Raw genomic sequence first — 12,071 nt, 5'->3', positions numbered from 1 at the left:
ACTGTGATTTCGTAGTAAAGAGGTCACAGAGAGGCACGGAGCATTATCAATCATGTTACTGCTCCGAGTCTCTGCTGTCTGCATCAGGTCTTGGCTGTCATTCATGGAGCGGATGTCACGCACGGCATCCGCTCGTGTGAAACAGCCCTTAAAGGATCAAAAGTATGTACTGTTTGGTGTCATGGTGTGTACCACACTGAGCATGGCCTGAAGAAAGCTAAAGAGAGAGTTCAGATAGAAATTTGTATACAAACATGTTAAAAGTAAAGGCTATAAGACAATCTCCAAACAGCTTGATGTTCCTGTTACTGCAGTTGCAGGTCTACGGGACAGTAGCCAACCTCCCTGGATGAGGCCGCAAGAGGAACATTGATGACAAATTGAAGAGACTGATAATATGAATATTAACCAAAGAGCCCAGAACAACTTCCAAAGAGATTAGAGATGGACTCCAAGGTCAAGATACATCAGTGTCTGATCGTACCATTCATCCCTGTCTTAGCTAAAGTGGACTTAATGAAAGACAACTGAGGAGGAAACCACTGTTGAAATAAAACCATATAAAAGCGAGACAGGAATTTGCCAAAATACATATTGACAAGCCACAACGCTTCTGGGAGAATGTCCTTTGGATAGATGAGACAAAACTGGAGCTTTTTGGCAAGTCACATCAGCTCTATGCAGGGTGGATTTGATTTAAATCACAATTTAAATCACGATTTAAATCACTAGTCAGTAAGGCTTGATTTAAATCATAGTTTTCTACATAAAGACTAATTCTTGCTGCTATAACTTATAATATGCAAGTAGATGAAGATTTAAACAACTTTTCATATTAAAGTAGGGGGTTGAGTCAGTATAAAACTGAGTCTGCTTATATAGAACCTACCATTGGCCATCTGGCTCCAGGAGAAGTATATGGTGGGTTCAGCATGCATGTTGGTACTTGCATCCCTGGATCCGATGAAAGCTGTAATGGCACCGGACGGGGTTACAAGCAAAGTGTACTTGGCTTGCATGCTGACCTGCATTCCCTGGATTTTATGTGGCTGTCATGGCCCATGAACAGGTAGGAACAAGAGTTAGGGACCACTCAATTGAGACGACCTTGACGCGGTGAGTGGCTTACTATGCTTTGGCCAAAATATAAACCAATGTCTCATCCAGCATGGAGGGCAGAGTGCTGGATGCAGTGTGCGATCACATTTGCATTTTCCAACTTTTCATATTAGTTTGATTAGGTTGATTCTGCATTCATAGGTTTGTAGAAGTTAGGCTTAAGGTATTTTTCTCAACTCTGTTCATGTTATAACATTTTTGCTGTGCAGAAGAGGCATGTGATCTCTGCTGAGTCAAATTCAGTTTTGAGAACTGCAAAAGTAAACCAAGCATCTGTGATAATATCTTACAAAAACCTCTGGAAGAGCATGACATTGTGAATGGATTAATGGAATTTATTTACCCAAAAAATTACACATAGAAACATAGAATGTGTCGGCAGATAAGAACCATTCGGCCCATCTAGTCTGCCCAATATACTGAATACTATGGCCCTATCTTATATGAAGGATGGCCTTATGCCTACCCATGCATGCTTAAACTCCTTCACTGTATTTGCAGCTACCACTTCTGCAGGAAGGCTATTCCATGCATCCACTACTCTCAGTAAAGTAATACTTCCTGATATTACTTTTAAACCTTTGCCCCTCTAATTTAAAACTGTGTCCTCTTGTAGCAGTTTTTCTTCTTTTAAATATTCTCTCCTCTTTTACCTTGTTGATTCCCTTTTATGTATTTAAAAGTTTCTATCATATCCCCTCTGTCTCGTCTTTCTTCCAAGCTATACATGTTAAGGTCCTTTAATCTTTCCTGGTAAGTTTTATCCTGCAATCCATGTACCAGTTTAGTAGCTCTTCTCTGAACTCTCTCCAAAGTATCAATATCCTTCTGGAGATATGGTCTCCAGTACTGAGCACAATACTCCAGATGAGGTCTCACTAGTGCTCTGTAGAGCGGCATGAGCACCTCCCTCTTTCTACTGGTAATGCCTCTCCCTATACACCCAAGCATTTGTAAGTTTTGAGTTATTTCAGTGACCATTGTGTTTTTTTTTTTCCTTTAACAGAAGCATAAGAGAGTAATAATCTGCATTACTGGAAACATTACATTTTCCCCATGCCCATGGAAGGAATGTTACATGATCTGCCAATTAAATTGCTTTGTCAGAAAATCATCCACTTCTTGAACAGAGTTGCTGACTAGTGCCCTTTGAGCAGAATGTTCTGATTGTCTAAACGCTACACAGAGCACATTTAGTATAATTAATGCCACTTCAATGCATTATGGCCACTGCATCAGAGCCGTAATATTACAGGGTAGATACTCAGACAAGCACTGCGTTGTGCTCATGTTCAGTATGTGGTATTTCAGCTTAAAGGGGTGGTCCCATGAAAAATATTCTACAGTTTTCAAACCAGCACCTGAACACCTTTTTGTAATTGCATGTAATTAAAAATGTAGGCTAACCACTGAGTTATTCAATAAAATGTATCTAAATAGCACCACCGACTGTTTGTATTTGCTTCTTTTTTTTTGTGCTGCTCACTGATGAGGTCGCACATGCTCAGTTTCATCCTTTAACTGCCTCCTGAGCTGTGATAGGAAGATCATGGACACGCCCCCTGAGCTGCAGCAGAAAAGACACTCCCCTGAGCTGTCAGCTTGGTATAAATCTAGCAGAGTGATGAATGGGGAGATCTCTGGATCCATGTGAGGTACAGGGCTGGTTCTAGATTTGTTAGAAAGAGACTGTCACGTACTATATGATGTCTGATTTTCATTTTTTACATTAGTCATGGGATAACCACTTTAATGTTGAATGAATGAACTATATTAATCCCTTACCTAGCGGTCCACCCTCCAGTGCTATATATGGGGGCTCCAGATGTGCTAGTGACCATCATTAATGAGCCCCCTGTCCTGCACTAGCACACTTCCTTAGGTCCCTGGGTGCTTGAACAAATGAAGGCCACTACTAACCAGAAAATAGTTATTAATTTGTATGCATAACTTTTGTCAGATATCTCAGCATTTTACCATTATACAGGTCTTGTGCTGACTTATGTATCTCCATGGTTACAGACCTAAAATGAACACTGTGTACCCTATTCATTGCTAATACTCTTGTTAGTTAGAAGAAGGCGGCTGATGGATGGAAGACTGCAGCGGTGACATGCAGATATATGGCACATGACCACTGCAGCCAGTCATTGTCCTCAGTGGTATACGGTCATATGCCGTATACCTGCATGTCACGGCAGTGCACAGAACAGAGACAAGTATACCATTATTTTTCTATTTTACAATATTTAGGGGCATGTCTGAGATGTTTTTATGATGAAGGTGGTTGATAATTTGCAAATTAGGCAGAAAAAGGTCTAGAGGTAAAAATCTAGCATTTCACTGCTGCCGAGGCAAGACTCCTTCAAAAACTGTGTTCTTGTACCTAGAAGAATTAAAGGGCTTCTGTCAGCCCACTAAACCGTTTTTTTTTTTTTGCTTAATAATAATCCCTACACTGCGATTTATCCATACATAAGTAAAATAATAATTTTGGTTCAGTAGAATTTGCTAAAACCCTATTTTTATAATATGTAAATTACCTTGCTACCAGCAAGTAGGGCGGCTACTTGCTGGTAGCAGCCGCATCCTCCGATGGTAATGACGCCCCCCTCTGCTTGTTGATTGACAGGGCCAGCGGACGGGATCTTTCTCCGCTGGCCCTGCCTGTTTTCATTCAATATCTGGCGCCTGCGCCGCGGCCGTACCTATCTTCAATCGGCGCAGGCGCACTGAGAGGCGGCCACTCACTCGGCCGCTTCATCCTCAATGCGCCTGCGCCGGGTGTAGATGTGACGTCATCGGCGCACTATAAATGAATGGGTCTGGATTCAGTGCGGGTGCAATGCGTTCACCTCACGCATTGCACCCGCACTGAATCCAGACCCATTCATTTCTAAGGGGATCTGTGGATGGCATATATAGCATAAGATGTTATATAGTGTCATCCATAGATCCCCCTATAGCAGTGTCATCCACTAATCCCCCTCCCCATAACAGTGCCGTCCACAGATCCCCCTCCCATAACAGTACCACTGCCATCCACAGATCCCCCTCCCCATAGCAGTGCAAAGATCCTTCTCCCCATAACAGTGCCATCCATAGATCCCCTCCAAAACAGTGCCATCCACAGATCCCCCTTCCCATAACAGTGCCATCCACAGATCCCCCTTCCCATAACAGTGCCATCCACAGATCCCCCTTCCCATAACAGCGCCATCCACAGATCCCCCATAACAGTGTGCCATCCACAGATCACCCCCATAACAGTGCCATCCACAGATCACCCCCATAACAGTGCCATCCACAGATCACCCCCATAACAGCGCCATTCACAGATCCCCCATAAGTGTCATCCACAGATCCCCATAATAGTGTGTCATCCACAGATCCCCCATAACTTGTCTTTTTTGCATTGTAATGCAAAATTTTAATAATTATGTAACTCCTAAATTTGTTTTAATATGGCCTTTGAACATAATTTTTCAAGTAAAATCATATAAACCCCTTTTTTTTGTCATTTTGGTGTTTTTTCCCGATTAATCGATGAAATTATCGAAAACTAATTGATTATTCAAATAATCATTAGCTGCAGCCCTATTGATGACCTATCCTGAGGATAGGTTATCAACAGTAAAAGCCCAGACAACACCTTTAATGACCAAGCAATTTTTCATTTTTTCTTTGTTGCATTCCAAAAGCTATAACTTTTTAATTTTTAACCCCTTAAGGACTCAGCCCTATTTCACCTTAAGGTCCAGGCCATTTTTTGCAAATCTGACCAGTGTCACTTTATGTGGTGATAACTTTAAAACGCTTTGACTTATCCAGGCCATTCTGAGATAGTTTTTTCGTCACATTGTACTTCATGACACTGGTAAAATGAAGTAAAAAAAATTCATTTTTATTTATAAAAAAAAAATGCCAAATTTACCAAAAATTTGTAGAAAAAAATGCACATTTCCAAGTTCAATGTCTCTACTCCTATAATACATAGTAATACCTCCAAAAATAGTTATTACTTTACATTCCCCATATGTCTACTTCATGTTTAGATCATTTTGGGAATGATATTTTATTTTTTGGGGATGTTACAAGGCTTAGGCCCCTTTCAGATGGGTGAGTATTCCGAGCGGATGCAATGCGTGAGTTGAACGCATTGCACCCGCACTGAATACCGACCCATTCATTTCTATGGGGCTGTTCACATGAGCGGTGATTTTCACGCATCACTTGTGTGTTGCGTGAAAATCGCAGCAAGCTCTATTTTGTGTGTTTTTCACGCAACGCAGGCCCCATAGAAGTTATTGGGGTTGCGTGAAAATCGCAAGCATCCGCAAGCAAGTGCGGATGCGGTGCGATTTTTCACGCACGGTTGCTAGGAGACTATCTGGATGGAGACCCGATCATTATTATTTCCCCTTATAACATGGTTATAAGGGAAAATAATAGCATTCTGAATACAGAATGCATAGTAAAATAGCGCTGGAGGGGTTAAAAAAAACACAAAAAAAAATGTAACTCACCTTAGTCCACTTGATCGCGCTGCCGGCTTCTCGTCTGTCTCCTTCTTTACTGAACAGGACCTGTGGTGAGCATTCATTGCAGGAACAGGACCTGTGGTGACGTCACTCCGGTCATCACATGATCCATCACATGATCTTTTACCATGGTGATGGATCATGTGATGACCGGAGTGATGTCACCACAGGTCCTGTTCCTGTAATGAATGCTCACCACAGGTCCTGTTCCTGCAATGAATGCTCACCACAGGTCCTGTTCAGCAAAGAAGGAGACAGACGAGAAGCCGGCAGGGCGATCAAGTGGACTAAGGTGAGTTAAATTATTATTTATTTATTTTTTTAACCTCTCCAGCGCTATTTTACTAAGCATTCTGTATTCAGAATGCTATTATTTTCCCTTATAACCATGTTATAAGGGAAAATAATACAATCTACACAACCCCGATCCCAAGCCGGAACTTCTGTGAAGAAGTTCGGGTTTGGGTACCAAACATGCACGATTTTTCTCACGCGAGTGCAAAACGCATTACAATGTTTTGCACTCGCGCTGAAAAATCGCGCGTGTTCCCGCAACGCACCCGCACTTTTCCTGCAACGCCCGTCTGAAAGAGGCCTTAAACGTTTAGAAGCAAATCTTGAAATTTTTCAGAAGTTTTCAAAAACCCACTTTTTAGGGACCAGTTCAGGTCTGAAGTCACTTTGCAAGGCTTACATAATAGAAACAACCCAAAAATGACCCCATTCTATAAACTACACCCCTCAAGGTATTCAAAACTGATTTTACAAACGTCGTTAACCCTTTAGGTGTTCCACAAGAATTTATGGAAAATAGAGATACAATTTCAAAATGTCACTTTTTTGTCCGATTTTCCATTTTAATAAATTTTTTTCCAGTTACAAAGCAAGGGTTAACAGTGAAACCAAACTCAATATTTATGGCCCTGATTCTGTAGTTTACAGAAACACCCCATATGTGATCGTAAACCGCTGTACAGGCACACAGCAGGGCGCAGAAGGAAAGGAATGCCATACGGTTTTTGGAAGGCAGGTTTTGCTGGACTGTTTTTTTTGACACCATGTCCCATTTGAAGCCCCCCTGATGCACCCCTAGAGTAGAAACTCCAAAAAAGTGGCCCCATTTTAGAAACTACGGGATAGGGTGGCAGTATTGTTGGTACTAGTTTAGGGTACATATGATTTTTGGTTGCTCTATATTACACTTTTTGTGAGGCAAGATAACAAGAAATAGCTGTTTTGGCACCGTTTTTTATTTTTTGTTATTTACAACATTCATCTGACAGGTTAGATCATGTGATATTTTTATAGACCAGGTTGTCACGGATGCGGAGATACCTCATATGTATGCTTTTATTTTTATTTATGTAAGTTTTACACAATGATTTCATTTTTGAAGCAAAAAAAAATCATGTTTTAGTGTTTCCATAGTCCGAGAGCCATAATTTTTTCAGTTTTTGGGCGATTATCTTAGGTAGGGTCTCATTTTTTGCGGGATGAGATGACTGTTTTATTGGCACTATTTTGGGGTGCATATGACTTTTTGATCGCTTGCTATTACACTTTTTGTGATGTAAGGTGACAAAAAATGGTTTATTAAGCACAGTTTTTATTTTTTATTTTTCACGGTGTTCATCTGAGAGGTTAGGTCATGTGATATTTTTATAGAGCCGGTCGATACAAATGCGGCGATACCAAATATGTATACTTTTTTTATTTATTTATGTAAGTTTTAAACAATAACAGCTTTTTTCAAACAAAATGATGTTTTAGTGTCTCCATATTCTGAGCCATAGTTTTTTTATTTTTTGGGCGATAAGGTGACGGTTAGGGGCTCATTTTTTGCGGGATAAGGTGACGGTTAGATTGGTACTATTTTGGTGGGCAAACGCCTTTTTGATCGCTTGCTGTTGTACTTTTTGTGATGTAAGGTGACAAAAAAATGGTTTATTTAGCACAGTTTTTATTTTTTACGGTGTTCATCTGAGGGGTTAGGTCATGTGATATGTTTATAGAGCCGGTCGATACGGACGCGGCCATACCTAATATGTATACTTTTTTTTCCCCCCTATTTTTTACCTATTTTTTTAACTTTATTTGGGGAAAATGACGCTTTTGTTTATTTTTACTTGAAACTTAAAATTTTTTTGGGGAAAACTATTTTTTTCAACTTTTTTTTTTCACTTTATTTTTTGTCCCACTTTGGGACTTGAACTTTTGGGGGGTATATTCCTTTACAATGCATTCCAATACTTCTGTATTGGAATGCATTGGCTGTATGAGTAATACTGTGTGTTTTACTCATACAGCTTCCGGGGCCTGTGATCAGCCCCCTTTCCCGATCAGCCCCTCCAGCCTCTCCCTCTTATCAGCTTCCTCTGGTAACAAACCCACCCCCCCTCCCTCCCCAGTATTAATCATTGGTGGCAGTGGCCACAGGGTCCCCCTCCTCCCCCATCATTGGTGGCAGTGGGCAGTTCCGATCGGAGTCCCAGCAGTGTAATGCTGGGGCTCCGATCGGTTACCATGGCAACCAGGATGCTACTGAAGTCCTGGCTGCGATGGTATGTTAGTGAGCAGCATTATACTCGCGTGCGCCGTGATCGCCTTCTTCTCATAGGTCTGTGCGGCACATTGCTAATGCTATAAGCATTAGCAATGAGCCGCACAGACAGAAGAAGGAGCGCCCGGCGGCCACGGCGCACGTGAGTATAATGCTGCTCACTAACATACCATCGCAGCCAGGACTTCAGTAGCGTGGCTCCTGGCTGCCATGGTAACCGATCGGAGCCCCAGCATTACACTGCTGGGACTCCGATCGGAACTGCCCACAGCCACCAATGCAGACAAACATTCCCGCCACCTGACAGGACGCTGTGATCCGTGCGATTAACCCCTCAACTGAGGGGTTAATCGCGCGGATCACAGCGTGCAGTCATAGGAGCCGGGATATGGCCGGCACATTGGTATTCAGGCATTCATTGGTGGCGCAGTGGCCACAATCCCTCCCCTCCTCCTCCTACTCTGTTCTCATTGGTGGTCAGCGGCAGCCGCGCACAGTGGGGAGGGAGGGACTCCTCTCCTCCACTGTGCCGGCTCAGGAAACCATGGTGCGCGCCGAGAGCGCATCTTTGAAAACGGGCTGACAAATACCCACGCGCCAGGACCAAATTCCTGGTCGCCATGGCGACCTGGCGCCTGGGATTTGTCGAGCCCTGCCCTAAGGGGTTAAGTCTAATTTTTAAGGCTGTAGTTTTTGGTGGGACAAGTTGTAGTTTTTAATGGCACCAAACTACTTTAACTAACTTTAACTTTTATTAACTCTTTATGGGGGAAATAGGAAAAAACAGCAATACTGCCACTGAGTTTTTACGGTGTTCATTTTGTGTCATTAATAACATAATAACTTTATTCTCTGGGTCAATATAATCACAGTGATGCCAAATACATATAGGTATTGTTTACGTTTTACTACTTTTGCACAATAAAAAAATGTGATTTGCATCGCTGCATTCCAAGACTCATAACTATTAGGCTGGGTTCACACGAGCGGATGCCGTGCGTGGCATCCGCTCCGTGAAAGAGTGCCAAGACCCGATGCAGACTGCAGAGGCACGGAGCATTAACATGACTGATAATGCTCCGTGCCTCTCTCTGACCTCTTTACTACGAAATCACAGGACAACTGTGATTTCGTAGTAAAGAGATCACAGAGAGGCACGGAGCATTATCAGTCATGTTAATGCTCCGTGCCTCTGCAGTCTGCATCGGGTCTTGGCACTCTTTCACGGAGCGGATGCCACGCACGGCATCCGCTCGTGTGAACCTAGCCTTAAATTTTTTTGTTTGCAGCTATGTGAGAGCTTTATTTTTGAGGGGTGACTTGTAGTGTTTGTTGGTATCATTTTGGGGTACATAACACTTTTTGATCACTTTTTATTCAATTTTTTGGTGGCTAATAAGCTAAAAAACCCATAAATTCTGGCATTGTTTTTTTATTTTTTTTAACCATATTCACTGTTTCACTGGGATAAATTACATGATAATTGTGTGGTGCGAAATTATGATAATTGTGTAGTGTACAGCCTGATGGAGATACACTACAGGCAGGCCTGTGGCCTTCATTAGGCCCCAGACTGCCATTTAATGACAGGGGTGCCTCAAGATTTCATCCCTTCCTCTAAACCACTTAGATGCTGTGGTTCCTATTGACGGCAGCATCTAACAGGTTAAACGGCCCGGATTGGCATTTCTGGCAATCCGAGCCGTTAGAGCAGGAGCCCGGCTCTCGTGTAAGAGTCACTCTCCTGCTGTCTGCTGAACAGAAGGGGAGACCCGTGCAGCTCTTAGATTAAGGCCGCCCTAGATGGGCGACGGCGTAGTCTGAGATCCATTAGTGACCTCCATAAAAAGGTAGATGGGTGGGCACTAACTGGTTAAGGGTATGACAATATGGTGCTTTCATGTGGCACTTGCGATGCAGCCACGCTGCGTTCGAGTACTGCGCTGCAGCTGGCTCTAATTAAACTACGGAGAAGGCATTGTTTAGTGTGTCTGTATTATCAAAGGACGCGCGGTACTTGAACTCAACGCGTCTGCGTCGCAAGCACCGCACTGTGAGGTTGAACCCTAACACTTTTCTATTTTTTTTTAATCAAAATAGGAAATACCATGGTGGGGTATCTTCTATTTTGATTGTTTGGCCTTAAGCCCTCCAGCTGGCACCGCCGAATACTTGGAGTGCAGGTAGCATTGTGTACAATAAGGCTAGTTTTGATAGCATTCTTACTTTGTAGCTTTTTTCCACGGTACTTTGTTTGTATGTATGTTATATGCTTGGTGAGTTCTGACTAGTTTTGACATGTATAATTAGTAGTTTTTTTTACCAATTGGTAACAAAATCTTTTCTGGAGCAGAACCCTAAAACATTCCAGTACTTCCACTTATATTAAGATGTGGATTTACTTCTAGATTGTGGTACAAATTTCACCCATTTCAATGCAATATATGTAAGGCCTCTTTCACACGACCGTATGGCGTTTTCAGTGTTTTGCGGGCCATTTTTCACAGTTCCGTTGTTTACATAGTGTTTTCGTTTCTGTTCCGTTTTTCCGTATGGCATATACAGTATACAGTAATTACATAGAAAAAATTGGGCTGGGCATAAAATTTTCAATAGATGGTTCCGCAAAAACGGAACGGATACGGATGCATTTCCGTATGTGTTCTGTTTTTTTTTTTGCAGACCAATTGACTTTAATGGAGCCACGGAACGTGATTTTCAGGCAATAAAGGGACATGTTCTATCTTTCAACAGAACGGAAATACGGAAACGGAATGCATTGAAATGAATGGTTCCATATACGGACTGCAAAAAACGGCCCATAAACAGGAAAAAAAAATGAATGTGTGAAAGAGGCCTAACAGTTTTTGCAGTGAATATGGAATTCTGTCTGTTTTAGCAGCATGTCCAAATATCTGTACTGATGCTTATGAATGAGGTTTAGAATGACCCCAGTCACTTGCATTTACTTTGCCTGTGGTGACAATTTTCGGTGCACCAATTCCTTGCGTGAACCTGGTACCTAACAGCCTGTGGTTATCTGGCCTGACCCCTCCGTGTCAAAGCACTTTGACCTGACTGAATGTGCATGCTATTTTAGGACAAGAGAAGGAGAAATGGCTGCCTTACAAGGGCAGGACATTGGCGACCCATGGTGATAGTCTGCTAGACCCCATAGACCTTAGATCTGCCTACAAAACGGTGACATCTGTGTCCCATCGATATGTGTGTGTGTGTATATGACTCATGCAGCCTAGTTTTCTTCTCTAGCAAAGCAAAAGTTTGAGGTCTGTTCAGCGGTGTTAAGACTGACTGCGTGGGCTGCGTGGGTGATAGTGACGAAGGGTAACGCTTGAAAGGAGGAGGATGTATTTCTAGAGCGGCTCTATCTGATCAGACGTCTTTGTAACCAACCGTCATGTCAAACCGGAAACTTTGTTCTATAACTTTACAACTTTTGTCTTTGCTAATTTTACAGTTTCCTCTTGCTATGAAACACTAAAACAATTACCCATAAGAGTGGCACTCACAAGTATAAAATATCTACATTAATAGGGCTTAAACCGTACAGCATTGGATCATCAAGTGTTCAGAAAATCATCTGACTAGTGTGGATACAAAACTATTTTCCTGAACACATAGGCCAAGTGTGTGGAAAAACAGCACCATTATAGTAGTGCCAGACAAGCACCCCATAGAATATTGCCAGTTGTAGCAGTGCCCCAATAGCATACTCCCAGACAGACTAGGAAGACATAGAGGTTACAAGCATATGCCCTGTGTGTAAACCACTATGACCACACCTGTAGCTCTTGTCTATAATCCGATGACTATTACATAACGTTAGAACA

At 42.3% G+C, this 12,071-nt stretch overlaps 1 protein-coding gene across 1 annotated transcript in view; it reads left to right on the top strand.

The window, feature by feature from the left end:
• The window catches only part of DGKA (diacylglycerol kinase alpha), a 209,628-nt gene that overhangs the window by 40,839 nt on the left and 156,718 nt on the right, over positions 1–12,071 (top strand). The gene's annotated exons all lie outside the window — the stretch shown is intronic.

The sequence above is a fragment of the Bufo bufo genome, chromosome 3 (assembly GCF_905171765.1).
Source record: "Bufo bufo chromosome 3, aBufBuf1.1, whole genome shotgun sequence".
Taxonomy (NCBI): Eukaryota; Metazoa; Chordata; class Amphibia; order Anura; family Bufonidae; genus Bufo; species Bufo bufo.
Note: the sequence above shows the minus strand (reverse complement) of the source record. Positions and strands in the feature narration are given on the sequence as shown.